The sequence below is a fragment of the Oryctolagus cuniculus genome, chromosome X, assembly GCF_964237555.1.
Source record: "Oryctolagus cuniculus chromosome X, mOryCun1.1, whole genome shotgun sequence".
NCBI classification, from domain to species: domain Eukaryota; kingdom Metazoa; phylum Chordata; class Mammalia; order Lagomorpha; family Leporidae; genus Oryctolagus; species Oryctolagus cuniculus.
In genome coordinates, this window is record NC_091453.1 from 33,841,186 (window position 1) to 33,853,704 (window position 12,519).

General features: G+C 48.5%; 1 long non-coding RNA gene, 1 other non-coding gene and 1 pseudogene across 2 annotated transcripts in view; 1 reads left to right on the forward strand and 2 right to left on the reverse strand.

The window, feature by feature from the left end:
* The window catches only part of LOC103351799 (uncharacterized), an 82,752-nt gene that overhangs the window by 4,319 nt on the left and 65,914 nt on the right, over window positions 1–12,519 (reverse strand). The window contains exon 3 of the long non-coding RNA XR_519498.4: window positions 669–753. This is a non-coding gene — a long non-coding RNA (uncharacterized lncRNA). The remainder of the gene's footprint in view (window positions 1–668; window positions 754–12,519) is intronic.
* Window positions 6,279–6,597, reverse strand: LOC138847654 (mitochondrial import receptor subunit TOM5 homolog; annotated as a pseudogene).
* Window positions 11,119–11,225, forward strand: LOC127485000 (U6 spliceosomal RNA). Its single transcript, XR_007912209.2, has one exon. It is a non-coding gene; the product is annotated as a U6 spliceosomal RNA (small nuclear RNA).

Consider the following 12,519-nt stretch of genomic DNA (forward strand, 5'->3'; position numbering starts at 1 on the left):
CATACTTTCCATGTATTACTCCATTAATGCGTACAACCACCCCATTTTGCAGATGAATAAACTGAGACCAAGAGAGGTTTAGTAACTTGAAGCTTCATCTGGTTTCCCATGTGGGTGGCAGGGGCCCAAACACCCAAACACTTGGGCCATCTTCCGTTGCTCTTCCCAGCCCATTAAGCAGGGCGCTGGATCAGAAGTGGAGCAGCAATAGCACAAAGCAGTGCCCATATGGGATGCCGGCGTCACCATGACTTGCAGCACTGGTTTCCTATATGAGCTCTGGCTTGAGTCCCGGCTACTCTGCTTCTGATCCAGCTCCCTGCTGACGTGTGTGGGAAAGCAGAAGAAGATGGCCCAAGTCCTGGCACCCCTGCACCCACATGGGAGATGCAGATGAAGCTCCTGGTTCCTGGCTTTGCCTTGGCCCAGCCCTGGCTGGCTGTTGTGGCCATTTGAGGAGTGAACCAGTGGATGGAAGATTCTCTCTTTCTCTCTCTCCCTCTCTCTCTGCAAACTCTGACTTTCAAATAAAATAAACTTTTAATTTTTTTTTTCTGGAGCTGGCATGTGGCATAGCAGACAAAGCCCCTGCCTGTAACACAAGCTTGGGCCTCTTATTCTTGCCCCCACCACCACCACCATGTGGAAGACCCGTCTGGCTTACTCACATGCTTGAGACTTCGTGAGACATTCCTCTTGGTGGCAGTGTTGCTCCAGAAACACCACGCTGCACCACACTCCCACCCTTGGGGTCTGGAAAAAAAAAAAAAAGCCACTAAGCTGGGTGTGCTTCTGTGGGCACAAGCCTGCCTACTGTCACTCTGCGGGAAACCTGCCCTGGGCTGCTGCAGTTTTGTTTCTTCTTTGACTCTGAAATCATTCTAGGGTCTAAATGGCAAATTCTCTGCAGCTGTCATTTCTAGAATGTCACGTCACCCTGGGCTTTGGGAGTGGGCCCTGTTCCCCCGGCTCAGAGCGTAGCCATCATCCTGTGCTGTCAGGGTGTGGGGCTGAGGACCCAGTCTCAGGGGTGCAAGGGCCTCACGCACCTCCCAGGCCGCAGGGGCCGCCTCCACGTGCTGATCCAGACACTAAGCCAGTGCCGTTCAAACTGGAGTCCCCGGATCACTGGGGACTTGTTGGAGACACGTATTCCCGACCCACACGGTAGACCCTCTGGAGGCCTGGCGCCATCTACTGCAGTAGTGCTTGAGAGCCACTGCTGCTGGACCAGGTGCCTAACTGGAAGCAGCTGCTTGGCTCCTTAGTGCAGGCCCCACAGGACTGGTCAGGTGGTCCCCATTAGGTATCCAGTGTGCGGCCTACAGAGCTCACATCCTCTGTGTGTGTGTGTGTGTGTGTGTGTGTGTGTGTGTGTGTGTGTGTGTGTGTGTGTACCTCTGAGCACGAATGTACGTGTGGAATCCAGTGGAAAGGTGGGGGGAGGAATCAGGGGATCAGGTGTTGTGACACAGTGTGTTAGGCCACCTGCTACTTTTACTACCACTTTTTAAAAAAATATTTATTTACTTGAAAGGAAGAGTTACAGAGAGAGGAAGAGAGAGAAAGAGAGAGGGGGAGGGAGAGAATCTTTCCTCCACTGGTTCATTCCCCAAATGGCCTTGTTACCGGAGAAATTGCAGAATTCAGGCGTGAGACAGAGAGTACTGGGAGGTAAAATAGCAAGGTTTATTAGGGAAGGGGCATCCTTAAGGATGGATGGGCACCTCTCCAGACAGAGCCTGAGAGACTGGGCGGAGTGGGGGGGGGGGGGAGGGAGGAGCGAGGTTACATGTTGAGAGGAGAGAATACACCTGCCTAGACCAGGTGGGCGACTCAGCAGAGAGGCAGAGGGCTGAGCGCCCAGTCCGGTTGAGGCTGGGCTGTGGGGTCTACCCACTGAGTGCCTGATAGGAACAGTCTGGAGGCCCCGTGGGTCCTGTTTCCCACCACGCCCATCAGGGGTGGCTGTCTCTCCGCCCGGTAGGACCAAGGTTGTCCTTGAAGAGCTTACTCTGTGTCTGTGTACAAGGGAATTGTTTGTCCCATCGAGGGTGCCAGTTTCCAGGGCCAGCAGTATGGCACAGCAGGTTAAACTGCTGCCTGCGACACTGGCATCCCACATCGGAGTGCTAGTTCAATTCCCAGCTGCTATGATTCTGCCCAGCTCTCCTAGGCCGTGGTGGCCATTTGGGGAGTGAACCAGCAGATGGAAGAGCTCTGTCTCCCCCTCTCTGTCACTCTGCCTCCAAAATGAATAAATGTAAAAACAAAAAGAGTGCTGGCTTCCATCCTCAGCTCTGCCGCTGTCACTCGGAGTGACCTTGACCCTGACCCTGTCTGAGTTTCACTTTCACTGGCAGCAGCACCAGAGGAGGGGGAAGGTGCTGGACCCCACCATGCCTGCTGGACTTCACAGCCCTGAGGCTGAAGAGAAGGTCGAGGAGGGCAGAAAAGAGGGTGAAGTCTAAATGCCTGTGAGCGTGGCAGGCCCTTGGAGGAAGGTGAGGCTGTGGGCGCGTGGGAGTCTGGAGCTGCCAGGGAAAGACCAGGAGAGCTCCCGCTTTACCCGGGGAGCTGCGTCTGCCTTCAGGACCTTGACCTTGCCGCTGTTTAGAGCCCCTGCCCCTGCCCCTGCCCCTGCCTGCCTTGGAGGCCCTGAGAAAGAGTGGATCATCCTGGTGGCCTTACAACCTGCTTTCATCCACCACTGCAATGCCACCTGTAGGGGGCGCTCAGAGCTAACCTCCCTCTCCTGGTCTTGGCATCTTGGCTTTGCATACCTTCCCTGCAAGAAAGCTCCCAGCTGAGGTGGATGACCCTTCTCCTGGTACCTCTCTCTCCCTTCTCCCCTCTCCTCTTTTCCTTATGTATTTATTTATTTTATTATTTATTTAAGTAAATGTGTTTATTTATTTTATTATTTATTTATAATTATTTTATTATTTACGCGTTATTTCCTTTTTAACTACAGGCATTCCTTGATATCCACTCCCTGGTACATTAGCAGGGAGCTGGATCAGAAGTGGAGCAGCTGGGACTCGAACCGGCACCCATATGGGATGTCGGCACTGCAGGCAGAGGGGCTTTATCTGCTGTGCCACAGTGTGGGCCCTGAGATTGGGACTTTAAAATGAGGCTGATAGTGTTACCGGAGAAATGGCAGGGTTCTTGTCTTCGCGCAAGAAAGAGTTCAGGCGTGAGACAGAGTAGTGGAAAGTAGAAGTAGCAAAGTTTATTAGGGAAGGGACATCCATAAGAACGGATGGGCACCTCTCCAGACAGGACCTGAGAGAGAGTGCAGAGATTACACCTGGCCAGACCAGGCGGGCGGCTCAGCAGAGAGGCAGAGGGCTGAGCGCCCAGTCCGGTTGAGGCCGGGGGTGGGGGCGTGAGGGGGTGTTTAAGGAGATGGGTCTCTGTCTTCACACATTTCTCCTGAAACAAAGGATTTTATGGCTGTAAATATTAAGAAGCTCCTATCTGAGTTTTCCCCTGAAGGCATCAGACAGGAGGAAACCTAGCTGGCGCCATCCTGGGTTCAGAGGAAGGGTGAGCAGGACCCCCTAGAGAATTGGGATCCAGAGCAGGGTGTTTGAAATGCAGATACTGGGCTGCATCTGGGAGATTGTGGAAGATTTGTCAGGCAGAAGGGGCGGGGACCTCCGCCTGGCAGGTTATCAGGTAGAAGGGGGCAGGGCAGGATGGGAACACTGGGCTGCCCCTGAAGCATTATCGGGATAACTTTGAGATGTGGATGCATATGCTGGACGTAGAAGTCTTCTCCGGAGGCCTTTGTCACACACACATAGGCTCATACCTAACTTCCTGCCTAACAGCCTCAATGGCCAGAGCTGGGCCCATCTGAAGCCAGAAATCAGGAGCTTCTTCCAGGTCTCCTATGCAGGTGCAAGGGCCCAAGGATTTGGGCCATCTTCCACTGCTTTCACAGGTAATTAGCAGGGAGCTCAATTGGAATTGGAGCAGCTGGGACTTGAACCAGAGCCTTTATAGGATGCCAGCACTGCAGGCGGATGCTCAACTCACTATGCCACAACACTGGCCCCTTTGCTACCACTTTTGTGGTTTGATCACATAGGATCAGAACAGAGCTCTTCCCCTACCGTTAAACAGCCCTCCTATTCCTTCCCCTTCATTTCAGAAATATCCATGGTGCGCACAAGTTTTTCATAAAACAAGGTACTGCATGTTAGACATAAATGACAAGGATATCCCAATACCCTAGGAATAAATCCTCATTTCTTTTCATCCAGTGTTTATACAGTTCTAAGTGTAACCCTGGACACATTCACATACATTTTTTCCATAAAAAACCGAGTTTACTTGAACCTATCACTATGGATTGTCCTTTTTTATTTATTTTTTTTGCTTCTGTGTGAACTGTTGTATAACATGTAGTTACGCGAACAATAACTGGTGCGTGCATATTTTATAATTTCATAATAAATAAAAATGTGATACTTGATGATAGTGACAAATTGAGAAATACAAGAACATAAAATGAATATTCAACTCCTGACTTCATCTTCTGAAAATATATCCAAGGGGGTGTTGTGATACAGTGGGTTAAACCACCACTTGGGACTGCCTGGGATGTAGTCCTGTTTCTGCTTCTTTTATTTATTGCTTTTAAATATTTATTTTATTTATTAGAGTTATCAGGGCAGGGGGAGAGAGAGAGAGATCTTCCATCTGCTGGTTCACTCCCCAAAATGGCCGTAAAGGTCAGGGCTGGGCCAGGCCAAAGCCAGTAACTCCATCTGGTATCCTACATGGGTGGCAGGGGCTCAAGTAGTTGAGCTTGCCTCTGCTGCCTTCTCAGGCACATTAGCAGGGAGCTGGATTGGAAGCAGAGCAGTCAGGACTTGAACTGGCCCTCTGATACGGGATGCTGGGAAAGCTTTGACATGGCCAATAACGTGATCCTGTACCATGACACTGATGCTGATACTGCTCTGTCAGTAAAGGACACGGTGGCTGCAGTTTCTAAGTGTTTTTTGATGCCCTCTCTCATGGAGAAACGAGGTAGCGATGGAAGAAGACTGGGCCTGAGGCCCAGCAGGCACAGATGGTGGGTGCAGCTCCGTCTCCGAGTAACGCCACGCAGTTGTTCCCTGTACAGGCCACAGCATTCTGGTCGCGTCAGCAAAATGGGAAACGCTGCCCTCCGTTGTTAGGTTTACATACCTTTAGCACTCAGCATCTGTGAGTCCATATTTGTTGTGTAAGCAAAAAGATGTAACTTGGATTGAATGCAGCATATACCATTCTTTACAATAATAGGAGTCACGTCAAGGCAAGGAACGGGGGAGATAACTCATTTTGTTTCCTGTCTGTTGGGTGGACTGGCACTTGGAAATGTTCTTATCTTCCAGGAGACTGAGTGTCATTCTGTTAGAATTCTGCCGTAGATGCTCCCTTCTGGTACATTCTTCCTCCTCCTAACCATCCAACAATTCTTTAACATTCTTAGTAATTCTAGGCATACCTTGGAGCTTTGTTTCTTTGTTGTTTATTTTTCCTAAGGAATACATTTATTCTCAAGGGTTAAAAACATTTTTTTAAATTAATACATTTATTAAAAATATAGACCGCTGGGCCTGTGCTTAAATGTCACTGTGGCTGTGTGACTTTCATACAATGTAACTAACTGTAAGGGACTCTGCACAAATACCCCCGAGACAGAAATAAAACAGGTAAGCAGCAACAACTGACAAGACAGGGCTGTTTAAGACATGATTCTCTCTCTTTTTTTTTTTTGACAGGCAGAGTGGACAGTGAGAGAGAGAGACAGAGAGAAAAGTCTTCCTTTTGCCGTTGGTTCACCCTCCACTGGCCGCCGCGGCCGGTGCGCTGCGGCCGGCGCACCGCGCTGATCCGATGGCAGGAGCCAGGAGCCAGGTGCTTTTCCTGGTCTCCCATGGGGTGCAGGGCCCAAGCACCTGGGCCATCCTCCACTGCACTCCCTGGCCACAGCAGAGAGCTGGCCTGGAAGGGGGGCAACCGGGACAGAATCCGGCGCCCCAACCGGGACTAGAACCCGGTGTGCCGGCACCGCAAGGCGGAGGGTTAGCCTAGTGAGCCGTGGCGCCGGCCCATGATTCTCTTATAATTAATACGTGCTAGAAAATGGAGCTGGACATTTTTTACGTTGACGCCGACATTCATGAGACGGTCTGTCACAGGCAGAAGGGACACTAGGACTGCAAGTCTCTCATACTTCTAAGTAGATTTAGATTTGAGCTATGAAGGTCTGTTACCAGAGCCAAACTTGTTCTTAACAAGTAGAATTTTTATGTGCATTCAATCAGAGCCTCATCCACCTTTCTGGGCCTATTCACTTGCAGAAAGGAGTAGAAACCGTAACCAGGCTCATCTCATGCATCCAAGCGTGATGCCCAATCTTCATATGCTGTCCAACTTCTTTAAGATAAAAAGAGTGACTCGCAGCAGGGCCACGTAGATGGGGAAGTTCCGTATGGAGGATATCACATCCTCGCGCATCTTCCATTTCATCTCCTCCGGGTCCAGCTTCGGCCCGAGGCCCTCGATTCAGAACATCTTTGGCCTCACCAGCCTCCAGCCGCTGGCAGCGGTGCACTCTGCCCACCTCAGTGGCCGCCTCGCACTTTAAGACTGATTGATTGACTGATTTGGAAGCAGAGTTAAGGGTGAAGAGAGAAGAGAGATCTTCCACCTGCAGCAGGCTGGCAACAGCCAGGACTTGGTCAGGCCGAAGCCAGGAGCCAAGAATTTTATTTAGGTCTCCCACACATATGGCAGGAACTTAAGGACTTCAGCTATCTTCCCCTGCTTTCCCACATACATTAGCAGGGAGCTGGATCAGAAGTGGAGGTTAGGGGCAGGTGTTGTGGTGCAGCAGGTTAAGACACAATTTGGGACTCTGGCATACCATATCAGAGTACCTGGGATTGAGCCCTTCCTCTGCTTCCAACCCAGCCTCCTGCGAATGCACCCGGGAGGCATCAGATGATAGTCCAAACACCTGGATTTCTGCCACCCAGAAATCCAATAGGCGGAGCCTTAGCCTATTACACCCACAAGCACCGGCCCCGAAATAAAACTTAAGAGACTAGAAACAGAGGCCAGCGCTGTTGCTTAAAGGGGCAAAGGACAAATTCTTTTTTATTATTTTATTTTCTTTTTAAAGATTTATTTATTTATTTGAAAGTCAGAGTTACACAGAGAGAGTAGAAACAGAGAGAGGTAGAGACAGAGAGAGAAGTCTTCCATCCCCTGGTTCACTCCCCAGTTGGCTGCAACAGCCAGAGCTGCGCCAATCTGAAGCCAGGAGCCAGGAGCTTCCTCCAGGTCTCCCATGCAGGTGCAGGGGCCCAAGGACTTGGACCATCGTCCACTGCTTTCCCAGGCCACAGCAGAGAGCTGGTCTCGAACCGGCGCCCATATGGGATGCCGGCACTGCAGGTGGCGGCCCCTATGATATCTATTGATTTGTGAATGTTAAACCACACTTGGATCCCCCCATGAACTTTTTGAAATTCTCTTATATATAGACATAGATGGCAAAATTCATAGACTTATACAGTCTTAGGAAAAAGCCAATTTTGCAGTATGATAATTAAAACAAAAGGCATGACCCCAACCCCAAAGGAGTATGCAGATCAGTCAGGAACTGGAGGTGTATACATATCCTATAACATTCACCTTATGAACCACTTGGATCTGTATGGAGTGCCGTGAGCAAGGGATAGATTACCCTTCTGTGTGGGGGCAGGGACCAGAGGAAGGCATTACAGATGAATAACATTCATTCATCTGCTGTTGAGTATATTTCTATGCTTGTTTTAAAGATTCACTTATTTATTTGAAAGGCAAGGATACAGAGAGGCAGAGAGAGAGCGCACGCGAGAGAAAGTTAGTTTTGGCTGCTCCACTTCTGATGCAGCTCTCTGCTATGGCCTGGGAAAGCAATAGAAGATGGCCTGAGTCCTTGGGCCCCTGTACCCACGTGGGAGACCTGGAAGAAGCTCCTGGCTTCGGATTGGCACAGCTTCAGCCATTGCGGCCATCTGGGGAGTGAACCCATGGATAGAAGACTTCTCTCTCTCTGTCTCTGTCTCTCTATAAGTCTGCCTTTCAAATAAATAAGTGAAATGTAAAAAAAAAGTTAAAAAAGATGTCATCAACAGAATGAAGAACAAAATCGTATGATTATCTCAACAGATGTGGAGAAAGCATTTGATAAGATTCAGCATTTCTTTTTCTTTCTTTCTTTTTTTTTTGTTTTGACAGGCAGAGTGGATAGTGAGAGAGAGACAGAAAGAAAGGTCCTCCCTTTGCCGTTGGTTCACCCTCCAATGGCCACCACGGCTGGCACGCTGTGGCCGGCGCACCGTGCTGATCCGACGGCAGGAGCCAGGTGCTTCTCCTGGTCTCCCATGGGGTGCAGGGCCCTAACACTTGGGCCATCCTCCACTGCCTTCCCGGGCCACAGCAGAGAGCTGGCCTGGAAGAGGGGCAATTGGGAAAGAATCCGGTGCCCCGACTGGGACTAGAACCCGGTGTGCCGGCGCCGCTAGGCGGAGGATTAGCCTATTGAGCCGCGGCGCCAGCCAACATTCAGCATTTCTTCATGATAAAAACTCTCCACAAATTAGGTATAGAAGGAGCATGTCTCAAAATTATAAAGGCTATAAATGACAAAACAACAGCCAATATCATACTGAATGGGGAAAAACTAAAATCTTCTTCCCTCAGATCTGGGAAAAGACAAGAATGTCCATTTTTAGCACACTTATTCAGTATAGTATCTGAAGTATTAGGAAGAGAAATTAGGGAGGAGAAAGAAAGGGCATCAAAACTGGAAAGGAGGAAGTCAAATTATTCACGTTTGAAGATTACGTGACCTTGTACATGTAAACACCTAAACACTCCACCAAAATGCTGTTACAACTAACAAACCAATTCAGTTAAAGTTGCAGGTTACAAAATGAATATACAAAGGCCGGCACCGCGGCTAGGCTAATCCTCCACCTGCAGCGCCGGCACCCCAGGTTCTAGTCCCGGTTGGGGTGCCAGATTCTGTCCCGGTTGCTCCTCTTCCAGTCCAGCTCTCTGCTGTGGCCCAGGAAGGCAGTGGAGGATGGCCCAGGTGCTTGGACCCTGCACCCGCATGGGAGACCAGGAGAAGCACCTGGCTCCTGGCTTCGGATCGGAGCAGCGCACCGGCCGTAGCGGCCATTTGGGGGGTGAACCAATGGAAGGAAGACCTTTCTGTCTCACTCTCTCTCTCTCTCACTGTCTAACTCTGCCTGTCAAAAAAAATATGAATATACAAAAAGTAGCATTTTTTAAAGATTTATTTATTTATTTGAAAGTCAGAGTTACACACAGAGAGAAGAGGCAGAGAGAGAGAGAGAGAGAGAGAGTGTCTTACATACACTGGTTCATTCCCCAGTTGGCTGCAATGGTCAGCGCTGTGCCGATCCGAAGCCAGAAGCCATGAGCTTCTTCCAGGTCTCCCACATGGGTGCAGGGCCCCAAGCACTTGGGCCATCTTCCACTGCTTTCCCGGGCCATAGCAGAGAGCTGGATCGAAAGTGGAGCAGCCAGGACTCAAACCAGCACACATATGGGGTGCCGGCACTGCAGGCTGGGGCTTTAACCTGCTACGCCACAGCGCCGGCCCCAAAATACCATTTTTATACACCAAACAACCATCTTGTTGAAAGAGAACTCAAGAAAGAAATCCCATTCAAAATAGCCACAAAAAATTTAAAGATTCAGGAATAAATGTAACCAAAGAAGTGAAAGATCTCTACAATGAAAATTATGAAAACTGGGGCTGGCGCTGTGGCGCAGCGAGTTAAAGCCCTGGCCTGAAGCGCCGGCATCTCATATGGGCGCCGGTTCTAGTCCCAGCTGCTCCTCTTCCAATCCAGCTCTCTGCTATGGCCTGGGGAAGCAGTAGAAGATGGCCCAAGTCCTTGGGCCCCTGCATCCATGTGGGAGACCTGGAAGAATCTCCTGGCTCCTGGCTTCAGCCTGGCCCAGCCCTGGCATTGAGGCCATTGGCAGGAAGCTGGATTGGAAGTGGAGCAGCCAGGACTTGAACTGGCACTCCAGTATGGGGTGCCAGCCTTGCAAGTGGTGGCTTAACCTGCTATGCCACAACGCTGGCCCCAGCCAACTGAATTTTGACTAGAGTGCCAAGAAGAAAGGAGTCTTTTCAATAAATGGTGCTGGCAACACTGCACTTACATATATAGAACAATGAAATTAAATCCCTACCTCTCTCCATATTCTAAAAGCAAGTGAAGATGGATGAAAGACCTAAATGTAAGATGTAAAACTATGAAATTGCTAGAAGAAAGCAAAGGGGAAACATTTCAAGACATTGGTGTAGGGGCCAGCACTGTGGCGTAGTGGATAAAGCCGCCGCCTGCAGTTCTGCCATCCCATATGGGTGCCGGTTCTAGTCCCAACTGCTCCACTTCCAATCCAGCTCTCTTTTGTGGCCTGGGAAAGCAGTGGAGGATGGCCCAAGTCCTTAGACCCCTGCACCCTCGTGGGAAGACCTGGAGGAGGCTCCTGGCTCCTGGCTTGGGATCAGCACAGCTCTGGCCATTGCAGCCAACTGGGGAGTGAATCAGCAAATGTAAAACCTCTCTCTCTGCCTCTGCTTCTCTCTCTGTTAACTCTGACTCAAATAAATAAATAAATCTTTTTTTTTTTTTAAAAAAAGACATTGCTGTAGGCAATGACTTCTTGGATAAGATTCTAAAAGCACAGGCAACAAAAGCAAAACTGGACAAATAGGATTATATCAAACTTAGTAGTTTCTGCACAGCAAAAGAAGCAACCAACAGAATGAGGAAACATCTGACAGAATGTGAAAAAATATTTCCAAGCTACTTCTGTGACAGAAAATTAATATCCAGAATACACTGGGAACTCAAAAAAATTCAACAACAAAAACAACCAGTCGAGTTAACAAATTGGCAAAGGACCTAAATAGACAGTTCTCAGAAGAAGAAATACAAATGGCCAACAGATATATGAAAAAATGCTCAGTATCACTAACCATCAGGGAAATACAAATCAAAACCACAATGAGGGCTCGCTTCGGCAGCACATAGACTAAAATTGGAATTATACAGAGAAGATTAGCGTGGCCCCTGTGCAAGGATGACATGCAAATTCATGAAGCGTTCTATATTTAAAACACACACACACACACAATGAGCTCTCAGCTCAGCCCTGTAAGAATGGTTATTATCCAAAGCACAGAGAGTAACAAATACCGGCGAGGATGTGGAGAAAAGGGAACTCATTTTTTTTTTAATATTTTTTCCTAGAAACTTTTTATTTAAGGAATACGAACTTCATGCATTTCATAAACACGAAAGGGGAACTCTTAGATACTGTTGGTGGGAATGTAAATTAGTGCACTCTGGAGATTTCTTTAAAAACTAGAAACAGGCGTTGTGGACAACATCCCACATGAGCAAGGTTGAACTCTTAGCTGCTCCACTTGTGATCCAGCTCCCTGCTAATGTTCCTGGGAAAGCAGCAGAAGATGGCCCAAGTGCTCGGGGTCCTGCCACCCATGTGGGACACCTGGATGGAGTTCAGGCCTCCTGGCTTTGGTCTGGCCCAGTCTTGGCTGTTGGCCGTTGTGGCCATTTGGGAAGTAAACCAGTGGATGGAAGATCTCTCCCTCCCACTTTCTCTCCCTGTCTCTGTAACTCTGCCTCTCAAATAAATAAATCTTAAAAAGAAAACTAGAAATAGAACTACCACAGGATCCAGCAATCCCACTACTGGGTATAAATCCCAAAGGCACAAACGCATTGTATCAAAGAGATACCTGGTCCACCATGTTTATCACAGCACTGCTCACAAGAGGCAAGGTATGGAATCAACCAAAGTGTCCATCATTAGATGAATGGATAAAGAAAATGTGGTATATATGTACACAATGGAAAACTATTCAGCCATTAAAAAAGAATGAAATCTTATCATTTGCAGCAAAATGGATGGAACTAGAAGACATCATATTAAGTGAAGGAAGTCAGGCACAGGAAGACAAATACCATATGTTCTCCCTTATATGAAGGAGCTAAAAACAAAACAAACAAACAAAAACCTCAATCTGAACAGAGGATGATGACTACTGGAGGCTGGGAGGAGTAGAGGGACACAGGGAATTCAGATTGAACAAACAGAGGAAGCTGGGTGTGGCTCATTAAGTGTGACAACTATATTATACTAATATGAGATGTTATAACAAGGGGAATTTGGGTGTGGCTTATAGATTGTAACAAATACACTCATGTGAAAACAGGGGAAGCTGGGTATGGGGTATACGGGAACTCTGTACTACTTCACAATTTTTCTTTTGTGTATTTAAAACTATTTTGAAATTAAAAAAAAAAAAAAACTGGGGCCGCCATTGCAGCACAGTAGGTTAAGCCACCACCTAAGATGCTGGCTTCCCATGTCAGAGAGACAGGT